Source organism: Carassius gibelio, chromosome B10 (genome assembly GCF_023724105.1).
Source record: "Carassius gibelio isolate Cgi1373 ecotype wild population from Czech Republic chromosome B10, carGib1.2-hapl.c, whole genome shotgun sequence".
Lineage (NCBI taxonomy): Eukaryota > Metazoa > Chordata > Actinopteri > Cypriniformes > Cyprinidae > Carassius > Carassius gibelio.
Window position 1 is genome coordinate 6,453,916 of NC_068405.1, and position 16,641 is coordinate 6,470,556.

The 16,641-nt window shown below is 37.1% G+C and overlaps 1 protein-coding gene across 1 annotated transcript in view; it reads right to left on the bottom strand.

Moving 5' to 3' along the window:
* cntfr (ciliary neurotrophic factor receptor) overlaps nucleotides 1-16,430 on the bottom strand; it is a 169,163-nt gene extending 152,733 nt beyond the window's left edge. Inside the window, exon 1 of the mRNA XM_052568029.1 lies at nucleotides 16,211-16,430. The gene's annotated coding sequence lies outside the window, so the exon portion shown is untranslated. The remainder of the gene's footprint in view (nucleotides 1-16,210) is intronic.
* Nucleotides 16,431-16,641: the final 211 nt, after the last annotated feature.

Below are 16,641 nucleotides of genomic sequence, written 5' to 3' on the forward strand. Positions count from 1 at the left end.
GCGGAAAGACTGGGAGGGAGGCGCTGATACGTCCGGCTTTCTGGAACACTCAGCTCTGCTGAGATGCGAGCAGACACTCACCTTGCGGGTGTCACCAGCTGCGCTTTTCTGCGCGAGTGCTTCTGCAAACATTTCAAATATCATTTGCTTTTTTTGCTTTTTGGATAAAGATGCTGTTACACAAACAACAGCGCAAACTGAATCGGAAGAGTTCAAACCTGAACCAGACAGATGGACTGCCTGGCAAACACTTTTTACTCTGCCTTTTGACAGCTCAGCGTCTGTGTGATACACAAGAGCGTTACACTGTAATAAATGCCAAATATGCAAGGAGACTGGCTGACAGCTGAGGTTTGGTGTTGCCTTGCTATCCACAGAATTTAAAAAACAATCTACTGAACCAACCTAAGCAGAAAATGCAGTGGGTTATTATTCCAATCCATGCATTTCACACAGGAACTACATATTGGATTAGGTTGCTAGGGTGTGCTGGGTGGTTGCTAGGGGATTGTTGTGTGATTGGTATGGTATTTTTAAGTGGTTGATTGGTTGCTGAGGCATTGCTACAGTGTTCTGTGTGGATCCTAGGTCACATACAAGTGTTTTGTTCAGTGTTTCTTCATATGTGATTGCTAGGGTGTTCTAGGTGGTTGCTAAGGGATTGTCATGGGGTTGATATGGTTTTCTTGGTGGTTTCCAGGGATTTGCTAGGCTGTTCTAGGTGGTTCTTGTGGTATAGCTACTGTAGGTAGGTAGGCGCTGTAGCAGTTGGTAGGGTGTTATTAGATTGATATATTGCTATCTGATTGCTGATGTCACAGGGTGGTTCCCAGGGAGTAGCTAGGTGGTTGTTAGGCTTTCCAACATATGCATGTGCTAGGGTGTTCTAAGTGGTTGCTAGGGATATTCTATGTGGTTGATATTTTGTTATAGATTGCTCTTGCGGTGTAACTAGGTGTTTATCAGGGTTCTCTGAGTGGTTGCTAATCAGTTGGTAGGGTGTTGGTAGGTGGTTGCTATAATTATGCACTTTTTACAGTGTAGATGCTTGTTAACTATGCATTTTTTATGTTGAAATGGGTGGTTATAAAACATTTGCTTGGGTGATCTGGGTGGTTCTTGCCCTCTGACTAGGAGATTCACAAGGTACTCTTGGTGATTGCTAAGCAGTTGGTAAGGTCTTTTTTACGTTAGTTGTTTGGGCATTATTTTGTGGTTGCTTCAGTTTTTTCTAGGTGGTTGCTAAGCAGTTTCTGGAGTGTTTTGTGGGTGGTTTCTTGGGTGTGGTTGCTAGGCATTCTTATGTGATATTGAAGGTCTAGTTAGTTGCTAAAGGGCTGTTATGTGGTTTATATTGTGTTATGAGTAGGGATGTCAAATCATTAATCTTTCATTTTGGATGTGATTAATCATGGTCCCGGGTTCCAGAAACCCACAAAATAGAACCAGAGTCCTATTCCATTATTCCTAGTTGTGGTATTCATCGGCAACAAGTGGCCTGCTTTGAACACTCTAATATTTTAAAAGTAAATGCTCCGGGCCCTGAGGTGGCTGAACACCCAGTTAAGGGCATCCGGGGGGCGCCAGGAGGCAGGGTCCGGGACACGCGGTGGCTTGCCTCGCGGCGGACCGCCAGCCCGCTCCCGAGATCCAACTACCAGCTTTTTAACTGTAGCAACTTTAATATTGATTAATCGTTTGACAGCTTCAGTTATGAGTGTTGCCTAGCATTTCCTAGGGTGCTCCAGGTGGTTGTTACAGTGTAGCTAGATGGTTAAAGCAATAGTCCCTCAACAAGATGCATGATTTTATCTATTCGTCATGTCTGTAGCACAGACATTTAATACTCAGCAATAGGCTGACATGTTGGGTTTGACATACACCATCATCCAAGGCCACATAATCAATAATAGAAAGATCATGGGTTAAGTTGGATCCATGTATGACCCGTGGAAGGCTAAACACAAGCAGATTAATAAATCCATTGTGTTAAACAGGAAAACACTGCAAACATAAACTCGCAAGTGACTGTCTGGTCAGCATTTGCCCCGCTGTGAGGCTACAGAAGGTCATCTGGACACATAATTGATAGCCAATGCTGACCTACCCTGTGCAAGACATCCCTGCTCGGCAAGTTTACGAGATCCCCTGATTTAATAGGACCATTTACAGGGCGATGCAATGTCAGTTAGGTCACGGCTTTTGAGGCGAACTGGTGGGAATCAATTAATGAGTATACAGGTAGATGCCAAGTCTATGATCAGCAGAGATTATGCAGCAGCGGTGGGTGAAAAATGCTATTTCGCTAAACATCTGTGCACTGAGGGATGCTGGGGCATTTGACCTTTCCCATGCTGTATGTTAACTCAGTAGTGTTTTTGACTCCGATTAAAGTTTTAAGTTTTTTTTTTTTTTTTCATCAAAAAGCCCAGTGATGGAAATGATGCCAAGTTTGGCTGTTTTTGATCCTGAGTTTAAAGTAGTTTGTTTTTGATGTTGTGATATATACCTCATATGTTGCCAGATTGATTTCTCACCGCCAATATTGGTTGCCTAGATGATTTTCTCCAGATAAGACAAGATTTTGTATACAGTAATTTTTTTTTTTCAACTTTTTAGTCATCTGCTGTAATTCGTGACTGCAGAGTTAAATTTTAGATGGGCATATATTGGGATGTTAAAGGAATATTTCAGCCTAAAAAGAAATTATGTTTAAAAAAAAAAAAAAAAAAAAAAAAAGATTATGTCTTAAATAGCACCAAAAGTGTTTTGCAAGAAAATATGAACAAGTACACTGTTTATTTTTTTTTATTCTTATTTTTGTTTTATTTTTTACACATAGCAGCAAAGGTCAACTACCATAAAGTGGGACCCTATTTTGTTGCATAAACACTTACATTGATAATTCTGTAAAAATATTATCAAAATATTAGAAAATATTAGTAAATTATTTAAGAAAATAATAATAATGTTAGCGTCTTTTATGGCTGATATCTTGAAATCTATGAATATTTTAACAAATTGGCCCCATATACAGCTATTGGAAGTGCCTCGCTGTAACCCCACAGTTCCCCCTATATTTTTTCTTTATTGCTTTAGAAAAATTTTTAATGTGATAGATAGCAACAGTTGATAACGTGGAATTGGTCGGCAACCATCTTAAAGGTCAGTTGCAGATTCAAATTAATATATTTTGATAAATGGTAGCATGTTTTACCTGTTTGTACAATTTTGCTTCCAAACATAGGAAGTAGATCTGGGAAATAACTGGAAATGGAAGCTAATGGCCTTGTCCAGTGATATTCAGTGACACCTTTTCAGTCCAAACAATTTAGCTGCTCATTGCTGTCGCCTCTTATTCTCTTCTTCATTAACTTATCTGTCGTTCTTTGTGCAAGCTAAATGAGCTCAGTTCTCTTTCCCTCATTCTCCTCTAAAGCTTCAACTCAACATTTAATTGCTCTCTGTGAAATGGAGGTGAAATGTGAATGTCAAAGATCTAATTGGACGGAGATGGGAAAATGCCCAAATTGGCCCCAAACTTACGCTGGTAGCCACATTATTTTGCCAATGTAACTAATCTCAATCTTATTTAAAATGCTAATGAGACAGCTAATACTGATCTTCAGTTACAGCTCTATCCCGGCGCTTGCACATTAATTACATTGGCGCCTTGACAAATAGTCTGATTGTATCTCTTTTAATATAGCCATTTTGACTAAATGCCAGTATGCTTTAAGTGATATATGTGCGTTGCCATCACATGCCACCATAAATGGCAGTTTTTAGTGGTTTTCTGTACAGTAGTTGTGCTACTGGCTTGATAAAGGTGTCATGCTCTGTTGTTTTTCGATTGGTCAGTGTTTACAAGGACAGCAAAATATAAGGCTGTCAGCATTGTCCTTCATCTAGACAAAGCATTCCCCACCCACTATGGTTGACGCACAAATGAAGACTCAGACAGTGGAGGATATGCTCAGTAAGGGGATTTTAAGGGCATATAATAGGTAGGCACAGGAGGTGCCCATATAAGATCATTACAAAGTGCATTAAAATGCTATTTAATCTGCTAGCACTGCATTCTCTAAAGTGGTGTTCATCGGGCAATTCCAAATCTACACTTGCACCTCAGACTTCGGAGTTTTAAAGCAGGTGGGGAAAAATACAAAATACAAAACTCAGTATAACAAAATGACTTTTGAGCATGAAATATGTATCTTTTCTGTGCTAAGTTATGACAAATTTTGCAACAAAAACGTCTGTTTAGATGATTTAATCAACTCAAAACATTATACTAATTATATTGGATAATTATATTATATTGGATGATATTTTATTATATTTTATCATTATTATTATTATTATTAAAATTATCTGGCATAATGCTATTCATCAACCCTGTTACCATTATATTTCTAATACCATTTATATGTGATAATGTGTAATTTATTACACAATAAAATCACATAAGCAATCTCCAAACTCACATTAATGACATTTTAAATAACATTTTTGACATGAAAATGAGAAAAAATGGCTTTTAAATATGCTAAATTGTTACCATCAACCATTTCAAATGACAATTAAAAAAATTTGATTGCAAAACCATGTTAAATATCAAATATACACATGTGTTATTATTTTATTTTTTGTAATATTTTTTTATATATATAATTCATAATTCACACACACAAAAAAAAAAAAAATCATCATTCACTATTTTATTTGATTTTTTTGATGAATATTGGTAATCAAACATTTGCCAGTAGACTTTGACTTGACTTGACTTGACTTGAGGAAGTAAATACTATGGAAGGCAATGGGTACCACCAAGTGTTTGCTTACCAATATTTTTTTTTTTAAATCTTATTTTATGTTCAACAGAAGAAAGAAGCCCATGCAGGTTTGGAGTGACTTGAGTGTCTTTTATCACTATTATTATTATTTTATTATTTACTACTATAACTGAAAATGACATCTGTTTTACTGATTGAACCATTAACTGTTAAATCGTATCCAATCTAGGACAAGATTAGCATCACATGAATAAACATCACATAGAATGCATCTCATATATTCCAGTGTGTGGTGCGACCTAATCGCCATTTTTTGACTTCCTCTTATCAATGTAAGCATATCTCCATGACTTATTCTCGTCTCATTAACACATATCTCCTCCCTAACCACCATCCTCAGCCAGCATAAAATGTCAGTAAACAACTAATTTATCATAGTTTGTCAGCGCTGCCTCCTGCTCTGCTGAGAACATCTATCCTTGCTTCAAGAGTTCACATGTGATGTGGAAAGTGATAAACAGGTTTGGCTTGCCGTAGGTTCCTGCATTAGACGCAATTGAAGTTCAAAGCTTTGACACAGAAGCAGAGAAAACGGCGATTGAGGTTTTGGGAGCGACGCTAGATGGATTGTCGGGGTGACCTAAAGTAAGCAACACTTTATGTTCAAGGTTGTAATTAGGGTTGCCAAGCGTTCCATATATCATTCAGTATTTCAAGGGCACTTAATTATGTACTGGATTTGTCCAGTATAAAGGCATTTGAATCAGTTTCACATACATGTGTTTAGGTTACAAAATACAGATTAGTCTGGGAAATAAAAAATAAAAAACTATTTGTGAAAAATGGCATTGAGTTTTGCGCATGAGTTTTCTTTAAAAAAAAAAGACAGAGTACTTGAGTGTTTAATTATTTAAATGTTGATCTTGAAATAATTATATATTCTCAGATGTAATTTGTGTTGACAGAAATATTGTTTCTATTTTTTTATGCATAGATTTCGTGTCCTGTTATTAAAAAAAAAAAAAAGAAAAAAGAAACAGAGTGTTTCTTATTTTCTGTCGAGGCTTGCATCCCAAGTTGTGACTAGAAAGATTCATGAATATACTCCTATATAGCTAGGAAATCATTTTTCAATAGTTGCAGTCTTATCCCTCTGATTAGACCATGCACTAAAATTTGCTATCAAACAAATCTCCGAAGGCTGTGTAGCAGGTTGACAAAATCCCTCAATCCCATCTTCAAAAGTGTACTGATGTCTCTCCAGCACCCTGGAGGTGAAGCAAGCTTAAGTGTAAAGTCCCTGTCTGCACCTCCTCGTCTCTCGTCCTCCATGCTAAGAGCACCGCTGTGTCGTAATGTGCCGCCTTAACGTTAACTAGGACAAACTTGGCATTTACATGCCCTCAACTTTGCTTTAAGCTGATTTTATAGTGAAGCGTTGATGCTGTAGACTAATGCATCTGACAGGTGTATCACATGTCAAAGACAATCCAAGTGCCAAAATGCATATTAACAGGACTGCTTAGTACAATTCAGGTTCTGTTTGTGAGCCTTGTTGTATATTGCCTTCTTAGACAACATCCTAATTGAACCTTCTAAGTGACTGATTTGAGACACAGGCAGCAACATAACACTATTCAGTAAGGTTTTGCATGTGGCTAAACTAATACTTTAAACTAAAAACTGCAAAACGCACCTTTTAACCTCAAAATCTGATTGAGAGCAGCCGTTTTTATGATTTTAAATTGAAATGCAAACTGAACAAACATGTGGGATGCATCTTCCATTCTAATTGTAATTTGTGGAGTGATCTAATCATCATCTTCCCACATGCGCGCTTTTGACTTTCTCTCCTGATGTGAAGTCTGTCGAAAAACACAAGCTGCTGCCTACCTTTTGAAACAGACTTTAGATCGGACCTGTGATTTCTAGGATGATTTCAAATGCTGCCTATATGGGTAGTGTACTTGGTTTTGAAACAAAGCCTACATGTGAGCATTACCGTAACAAATCAGCCAAGGGACTGGAAGAAAAAAAAAAAAAAATCTTTGATAGAACAGTTGTTAGTCTTAATTAGTCTAATCACTTTTGCATCACAACTTGCGTGTGTTGAATGTGCGCTTGATTACCTGAGAGCCCAAGATGTTGAGTGGGGAAAATCAAGCTCTTGCCAATTAAGCTACTACAGTTTTTTTTCAAATGTAGCTATTCGCTCTACGTTAGTTGGAATCCTTGTTTATATTTTTGTGTGCAATTTCACATCAAAGTTCTTTTTTTTTCACTACACTAGGTCTGCATGGCCAGACTCTTGCTGCAATCAAGTTATATTGGAAAGATCATGTTTATGTTATGAATGAACATGAGCTGTATTGAAATGTAGGAAGGAAGGAAAGAAGGATTTTAAAATGTAAGGCTTTTTACTGGAAATCAAGACAAATCTGGTTGTATTTTTGTATTCAAATGGATGCAGTTTGTCCAGTATTAATGCATTTGATTATCACAGTTAAAAATAACAGATTATTATATTATTATTATATGAATAAATAATTTTTACATTTTACATTTTCATTCACACTATAAATGGAGGACGGGGTGAAGGAGGAAAGAAAGAGATTAGGTTTAAGTGAGGTTTATGGACAAATAAACATGAAAAATGAATATATTTATTCAGGTCTTTTTACTGGAATAAATAAATAAAGTTCTCTCTCTTAAGGAGGCAGTACACTCTAAATAAATAAATAAATAAACATATTCTATTATATTCTATTATATTCTATTCTATTATATTCTATTATATTATATTATATTATATTATATTATATTATATTATATTATATTATATTATATTATATTATATTATTACATGAACAGTCTTACAATTTTAAGTCTAAAATCAGCTAAATACAGATCACATAATACCTGGTGATAGTTTTTGTTAAAATCCACTTTTAACGGTTCACACAAGGCTTAAATCTTGCCTGCACTCTCTCTCAGGTAAATGACACGCTGTTATATTTTCCACCACACCAGCACATAAACTGTCAAAGCGCTTAAATTACAAGTGCTTTAATCCAGCCTTGTCAACTGTTTTATTTTCAGCGACCATTAGCGCATTTGTTCCTCGCTATCTTGGCCACTCGCTACTTAATCAGGATGTCTTATTATTTTGGGAGACATAAAAAGGACAAGCGCAGGTTTTGCAAGATGGCTATAAATTCAGCCGAGATCCACACCTCCACCTAGAGTTGAGCATTTGTCAAAACCGGCTCATTTTGGAAATAGGTAATCAGCAGGAATATGTGGGGAAACTATTTGGGAGATAGGAGTTTATGGTTTGTGTGGTAATTAATGAGACCGTCTTAAGGAGACTGCCTCTCTATGGAGCGAAGGAGGAATAATTATGACTATAGAGACAGAGAGGAGGCCATTTCTCTAAGCTGATTAACTACTTCCAGTCATATTGCCCTACTTCATTATGGTGATTAAGATCAGATGAAACTGTACATAATTGTTTATTTTGTTCAGGCTAAGAATCGATACAGAACAGACAGTGAAAGACAAAAAAACTATTTTAAAAGATGATGAAGACTAATCTTAATACTGATCAGCTACTTCAGCAATTTTTATTTATTGATTATTATTATTATTTATTTTTTGCTTTTTTTATTTATTTATTTTGTATTATTTTTTTTGGGAGAGAGAGAGAGAGAGGGAGATAGAGTACAAGGAAATTGATTAATAAATTTGTAAAGCTTTAGGGGAGTTTGAAGTCACTTTTATTTATTTATATTTCCCAATGGTAGTTGCATCTTCTTTGAGTTGTGGATAATCTATATATATAATCATTTAAAAACTTCTTGGATCATGCTTAGTCTGACTGGAAAGATTAGACAATATACCTAAATACTGTTGTCCATATGCAGAAATATATATATATATATATATATATATATATATATATATATATATATATATATATATATATATATATATATATATATATATATATATATATATATATATATATATATATATATATATATATTTGTTTTTGGATTGCACCTGTCCTATGATGATGGTCAAAGGAGAAAAAAAAAAAAAAAGAAAATAGAAAGACAAATAAAGTGTCAACCCCTTTTTAATTATCTTAACATTGTCATCTAGCGTTAAAATTTAAGATCTCATCTGATGCACTAATTAAATATGAAATAATGAGTCCAAAATGTGTCTTTCTGCACTTTACTTGTGTTTTCACTTTCAGACTTCTATTCTATTATTTTCTGTTCTATTCATTTTGTTTTGTTTCGTAACCACTTTACATGGACAGTATATTTTGTTTGTCATTAAAATTATATTTTTTGTATAATTTTTTATATATTAGTTTTCATTAAAACTTAAAATGTTTACATTATTTCCCCTTGCAGTGTTATTCATTAATTCATTAAACTGATATACAATTTGTGTTTTTCTTTAAACAAAACAAATTCTGTCTTTTTTCAATTGGTTATTGGAATACAGCTGAAGATAACAGATTTCAATTCAATAAAGATTGAACACACTTGATTGAGTTTGTTTTTCTTTATCTTAACTGCCTTTTAAACTAAAATCTTGAACTAAAATGTTCAAAATTAATTTTGAAGACAAATATGCCTATATTAATATATGAGTGAGTGAGTGAGTGTGTGAGTGAGTGAGTGAGTGAGTGAATGAATGAACACTAAGAATCCAAAATATAAAAGCACTAAAACACACTCAAAGTGTGTTTAAACAACCTTGTGAAGTGTCAATAGCTGATGAAGAAGATACGACATGCATCATGGCATTCTGTCAATAATGCATATATTATGTAATACATAATATGTATGCAATATTACAATTAATTTATGCGCACATTAATCTTTTTTAAAAATGACGCTTGCCAAATGAAGCCATGTTAGTCAGATAAACCCCTAATGAGCAAATGGCAGGGGGTCCTCATTTTGAAAATATTGTCAGCTGATGATGTCAGGGTGCTCAGCATGACATTTCACTGTAATCACAGTCCAATTATTTCTAAAAACGCAGCAAAGACAGACTCAAAGTAAATGACTTTCTTTTAACATTTGCCATCTGGTGACGAGATACAGTCATTTGGTGCTCATTAAGTAGGCAGTTAAGCCACCTGGACACCGGCTCGCTCAGAGACGTCTGGACTTACATGACCAACATATCACTATTAGCAGCACTGTACATCACCCTTATGTTGTGCTTTAATGGCATTGATTCGTCTCAGGCCTGACGAGTCAAAATCCACTGCTTTCAGAGCAATTAGAATGTCAGTTTTTATCTGTAGATCGAAAGTTCCAACTGCAGTTGCTAGAGTTTTTTAAATTATTACTTTTGATGAGAGGGAGTATGTTATTTGATTTTATTCTATTTTATAATTTTTTTGAAAATTACCGCACTTTTTCACACTACAATGAACTTGTAACCTTAAAAGATCAAGGGAAAATGGACTCCTTATGGTATGTCCCTTTCAAAAGGTCATTCAGAGGAATTCACACAATTTTCCAAAGCAGCCGTAACTTTTAAGCCACATTAATGAGATGAAAGTATTTCTCTTGAAGGAGCAGCTCCTCGATGGAGGCGGTAGCAGCTGCGGGCAGCAGGGAGCACAGCTAATTCAGTATGCTTAGTGAAAACAATCGTATCACACCCAGACTGCTAGGATTACAGGGCAGATCGAGTCCACCTGCAGGGCTTCACAGCACTGTTAATAAAGCCACCGTTTTCAATTAAAAGCCTTTTAAACACTCTAAATCTAATCATGCTTGCAGGTGACAATACAAGTTAGCTTGGCACGTTAAGTTAAGAATTAGAAGAGAAGATTATTTTAAACGGATTTCACAATATCTAATCACCCGGGTTTGCCGATTGAATAGCTGCTGAGCGAAAGTGTAGACTTATGCAATATTAAGCAGTCTTTTCTCGCCATTAAGACTGTTTAATTGTGTTGTTCGTTGTGAAGATGCATGGCAGTACTTGAGCTGAATTTTAAAAACACAATTTGCAACCTTGTTGTTGAGGAAACTAAATGTAATGCATGGTAAATCTGTATGTAATGCTGGGCAGTAACAGCAAATTGATGATACATGGAAACATTTATTGTTCATACAGTATATCAGATACAAAGTTGGTAAGATTATTTCAATGTATTTTAAAACATGCAGTAATAACAGTTATATTGTGAAATATGTTAATACATGTTAAAATGCTATTTATTTCTGAGATACAAGGCTGAATTTTCAGCATCATTACTCCAGTCTTCAGAGTCCCACATCCTTCAGAAATGATTCTAATGTGCTGGTTTGCTGCTCAAGAAAGTTTTGCAAAGATTGAAGAGACTGTACAATAGCTGGCATATGCAAAGCATCAACTGAAAGCTATATTAATGCAAAAACTCACATCTGCCAACAGTGTAATCTCTGCTTCATGTTGATCCTCCTTTAGAACAATCTCAGCTTCATCTTGATTTGTTTGACAGATGATAACCTTTTATTTTAGCATTTCCCCATGTTTCATTTTCACAAGTTCACTATGCCATAAACAGGTTACGGAAGAGGTACAAGATGTTGAATTTGGAAGAGGAACCAGGCAACTTGTGCAGGACTAAGGCGCCACAAATGTGGCGTGTCCAGGGGCCCTCAACCTTGAATATCTGCCAGGCTTCATAGTAGCCCATGCCGGGGTGTAAACAGAAAAATGTACCCTGGCATGTTCCCCAGTCCACTCCAATCAGAGGCCAAATGGGGAATGCTAATGCAATTAACGTTTCCCAGTCAACACAACGCCTCCCCCTTCGTCCGAATTCTGCAAACCCCCTTCCCTTAATAACTGAGCGTGCTTGCTATCAAAAGCTGTGGCACTAATAATGCAGACATGCAATAAAAAGCCAAGGGGATGCAGGAAAATTGGGCAAATAACTCTGCCCCAGAGCACTAACACAATTTGCATTGCACATGCTAAGAAGAGGTCTGTCTGCGATGGTTTTCCAAGTGAAGGAGGCTAGCCACTCTGATGGCATGATTTATTTATTCATTTCCCTTTCTCGTTTAATGGAAATATAAAAGCCTGCATTGATTAGAGTTTAAGGATCAGCAGTTAATAGATTAAAAGCTTGCGACGAGGCCGGAGAAGAGCTCCAGCATTTTTCTGGGTTGCTCTTTGCTCAAGGGCTATTGTTTGGGTTACCATTTTCTAGTCATCCTGTATTCTACACTGTGCCTAGAGATAGGGGTCACCCATGTACCCTGACCTTGGACCAACTTTCCTGGCTTAAATCTTTATCTACAGGTGCAAATGTGATAGAGGTGGTCAGTAAATGACACGCAAAAGTTCAGGAACCAAATTTACCTCCAAGGCAACAGCAAAAGTGTCAACTCATTGACCTTTCGAAGGCATGCTGGTGATCTTATGGCCTTTAGCTTATAAATAACCATGTCTTCTCTGTGTTTACTTTGTCAAGGATCAAGATGCGTCTTTAAATAGAGTCTGGGATGGAAGGCCTGGATCTGGTATTATAATGCTTCAAGAACAGGAATGGAGCCATCGAGGAGAGGACCAATGTTAAGTCACATGCTTGAGTTAAACAGGTTAGTTATGATCCAGGTAGCCAATTTGGAAATAGAGAACGTTTTGTGGACAGGGTTAAATGGAAGAATAATAGATTGCATGCAACCCGGGGAATGAATTGTTTTAAGCAGAGCCAAACCTTGAAGACTCCTTTTGGAGGAAAGAACATCGGGGTTTGGTGGAGTTTGTGCATTTGAATGTTCATAACAGGAGGGATACTTTGGGTTCCGAAGTTGACTTGGTGTCCCAAATGTGTTGATAAACAAATATATAGATGGACTTACAACCCCATACATATTCAGACCACCTACAGACATGAAAATGAGACATTGGGAATCCATGGAACATGCAGATAGCTTCATCTACAGCAAATAGCATATCATTTCCATACCCAGGCAGAAACAATAGATTTCAATCAGAATAGCAAGGTGCAAAGACACATTTATAATTAAAATAAATTTGAATGCACTATGTTCTAGACTCATGATATATTGTTATACCTGAATTGCTTAATCACTCAATTCAAACTTTGTGCTGTAGATCCTTTCAGGCATAGAAGTGTGGAATATATTTTTATGGAAAGCATTTATAATGCAACTGGCTGTGATGACATCATTGTGACATTTGTATACTGTGTTCCCATTGGTCCTAACATCGCAAAGAAGGCATCATGTTGTGAATTCATTTTTCTAAACAGCCAACAGGAAACAAAGAAATGCCTTTTTGTTTTTATTTTTTTCAAAGCTGAATTTGTAACCACTACATTTTAAGGCAAAAGTACATTTCAGTTTTGGTGCGAATGCTTACCGTATGTGTATAGCTGAGATCTAGACTTTCTAAAAAAATCTTGACAGCATGCACGAACATAGACACTTGACACATGCACACAAGAAATGTAAATCTTTTTCTAGTGTCTGCGCTATTTTTCTCCAGACATTATGACTGATAAAGATATCTATGTACGGTACTAGAGCTGCATCTTTCTTCTAAACTTGTTAATGCTACAGTCAATTGTTGTTGCCATCTCCAGTAGTTTGTTAGCTAGCATGCACGTCACTAGCATATTACATGTTTATTAGTACTTACTTATAAAGCAAATATTAATGCCTTATTCTGCATGACCATATTTTAGATCCCTTAATCTTACCACATACCTAAACAGCCTTAATAACTATTGATAAGCACCAAAATAAGGAGTTTATTAAGACAAAAGTCAATAGTTAGTTAACAGTGAGAACTGGTCCCCAAACTAAAGTGTGACCAAAAAAATTGTGCAAAAGTGAACTGAGCAAAAACGTATACTGCGTGAAATGTTATTATGAATTTGTGCCAAACACTGTACACAAACTCTTAAATAGCCATGGTAAATATATATCTAGGCTTCACTGTCTTGCAAAAGAGCTAGTATTTCCATCAGGGAATGCAAATCTATCCCATTCTGTCTTTTTAAGTGATATATGTATTCTATGTAAATACATATTAATATATTTTATAAATAAATATTTATTTCCACATAAAAACCCACGTGGAAGTCAAAAAAAGACTTCTCGCATTTGAATGCATTTTGATGAATACTAATAAAGCGCAGCGGGTTGGCGGCATTCACATTCTCAATATCAAACGGTAGCAACATCACATTAGTTAGCTCAGTGAAGGGCTAAATTGGAAGAATCAAGAAAATAACATATATGCTAACCTTGAAAAATCTTGTTTACTGCATAAAATACACAGGCTTTAAATTCGCACGCAAATGAAATGATAAATAAACCAATCAAATCCTAATCGAATAAGCAGCAGATTACCAACACATCACAACAGCTTTAACAACTCAGTTCATAAAGATCACACACTATTTCATCTCAGTGTGGCCCTGACTCTGAAAATGAGAGCAGTGGGAAGTGTTTTCCTGGCGGATTCCTCAAGCACCAGCTTCTAATTTGTAGAATTTGTGTATGTTGGGGAAGAAAGCATCGGCAGCCCCCGTTGTCTGTGATCAGCCTGCGTTCTGACATCTGTTTAAGGATGTTTATCCAAGGGGTAAGTATGTTAAGGGAAATATTATGCTGGTGTTATTTTACTTTTCTTCTGTTTGAATCATAAACACGGCCCCGGGGCAGGACGGAGAGATTAGAGCGAAAAACACGAGCATGGGGTCTTGAATCACACCCCACGAGACAAATCCCTACCGTGATTCCAGACCTAAAGATGTCCTGCTTAATCTAACGAAAGGAGTGGATTAATTTAATGAAGCCTAACATAGCACGTGCACCACACTTTAGCTCTTTTATTGAGCCTGCAACGTTTTATTTACATCCACACGAGCTCCCGGACCAGCGCGTGTTGCTCTTTTACTGCATTTGTGTGGAAGGAGTCAAACTAAAACCAGGTGCCAAGCTACAGGCTGCTCAGATGACAGCGAGAGCCCCTTCGGTGAAAGCTTTACGAACTGAAACACTGTACAGAGACAGCAGAGACCCTCATTTAAAAAGAAAATAGGTGTCCGGCAGCCATTCAGTCACCGCTCTCAATAAGGCATGAAACAGGGCATCATTAAGGCAGTGTCAATCCTCCCAGAGTTAAGCTGACCCCCTTTGTGCTAATGTGAGGAGGGCAGAGTCTTTAAAAGCAAAGAGAAAGAGCTTTACCCCCGCAGCATGTCCCTGTGTTACAGATAAAGAGTTTTAGCCCACCAATAAATGCATGCTGCATCCCAAGAAGTCAAAAATACCAATAGATATGCATAAGGTTGAATCTCATGAAACCTGTCAAGAATGTGTCCAGGTCATATTTTAATGCACAATAAAAAGAAAATTATACTTTGCTTAATGAAAATTGTTTTTTTTTTCTTTTAAGGCTTGTTGCATTGTGACATGACAATTTCCATAAATAGACAAAAACCGATAGATCAAAAAGTCATAATAATAATAATAATAATAATAATAATAATAGTCAAATCTGATATTTTCTTCATGAACATTTATTATTATTATTATTTTTTTATTATTATTATTATTTGACTCGTGACAAGTTACCATGAGATTTACACCCACAACGAAAATCTAAGAGACGGATAAGAATGTAAAGGCAGGGAAACTGGCAAGAGACAAGCCCAGCCAAAGAACAAAAAGCAGCAGCCCGAGCTGGAGAAGGAGGAGGAGATGAGGAGATTTCCGCTAAAACTAATCAATCAGGTCCTGATAATGGGTTCCATGCAGGAGTGTTGACACTGGGTCAGCTCTTCCCTTGACCTGCGCCTTCAGGGCAGCAGCTACAGAAAAGGCACAGATAACAGAAGCTGGGGCTAATTGTCTGCCTAGTGTCAGGGCTTTTCAAAGCCTCTCCACTTTCACTCGGTCGCACCGTCTTTCTCTCCCATTCCTCCGTCCCCTGATCCTCACCCCCGTCTCTCTTCTCTCCAGCGAACTGGCTACTTTGTTTGCCTCCTCTTCCCGGAGCGAGGCTGTGTGAATCACATTTCTCGCATGGTGCGCGGCTGTCTAATATGCTCGCTCGCATCCTTCTAACATGTGCATAACAGGCAGGGGAGAACCGGGAGACGCCGCGGCTAGTGAACACTGTGAGATCTCAAACAAACAGGAAATAATCCATTAGGTGACACTTGCCAATCATTTGTTGATCCCAACAGCTTCCAAAATAGGAGCTCCAAAAAAGAAAAAAAAAGACATCTGTCCATCTTTGCATGTCCCTCAAAGCACAAAACCAAATGGCAATGCATGCAACTAAACATCCCTGTTAGAAATGACTGACAGTTTATAAAGAAGAGATAGAATAAAGGTACTTACTTGAAAGCGTTTGCTTCCGTCTCTTGACTTATCTTCCTCCGCACCTTAATGCCTGTGTCTTGTCCTCTATAGCTGCACACAGATGTGAAAGTGTGTACGTGTGTTTGGGTAGATCAGAGAAGCTCCAGTACAGAAAGTTGCCGTTCTGTAGGCAAAGGCGTGTAGTGTGTGTGTATGTGTGTGCGTCTCAAGCAAAGGCTCACACTGCACTGGCTGAAGGGAAACCAAAGCACTTTTAAACTCGCACTGGCTCCCCATGTGACCAGCTCACAGCAGCCAGTGAGGAATATATTAGTGTGGCTTCCTCTGTCCACATGCACCCCCTAGCCACTGTTGCAGGAAGTGTGCGCTGCCAGAGAGACACACGCGCGCACAGTGACATATGCTTGCAATACCCAGGGCATGATTAACAAAAACACAAAATGCAACCA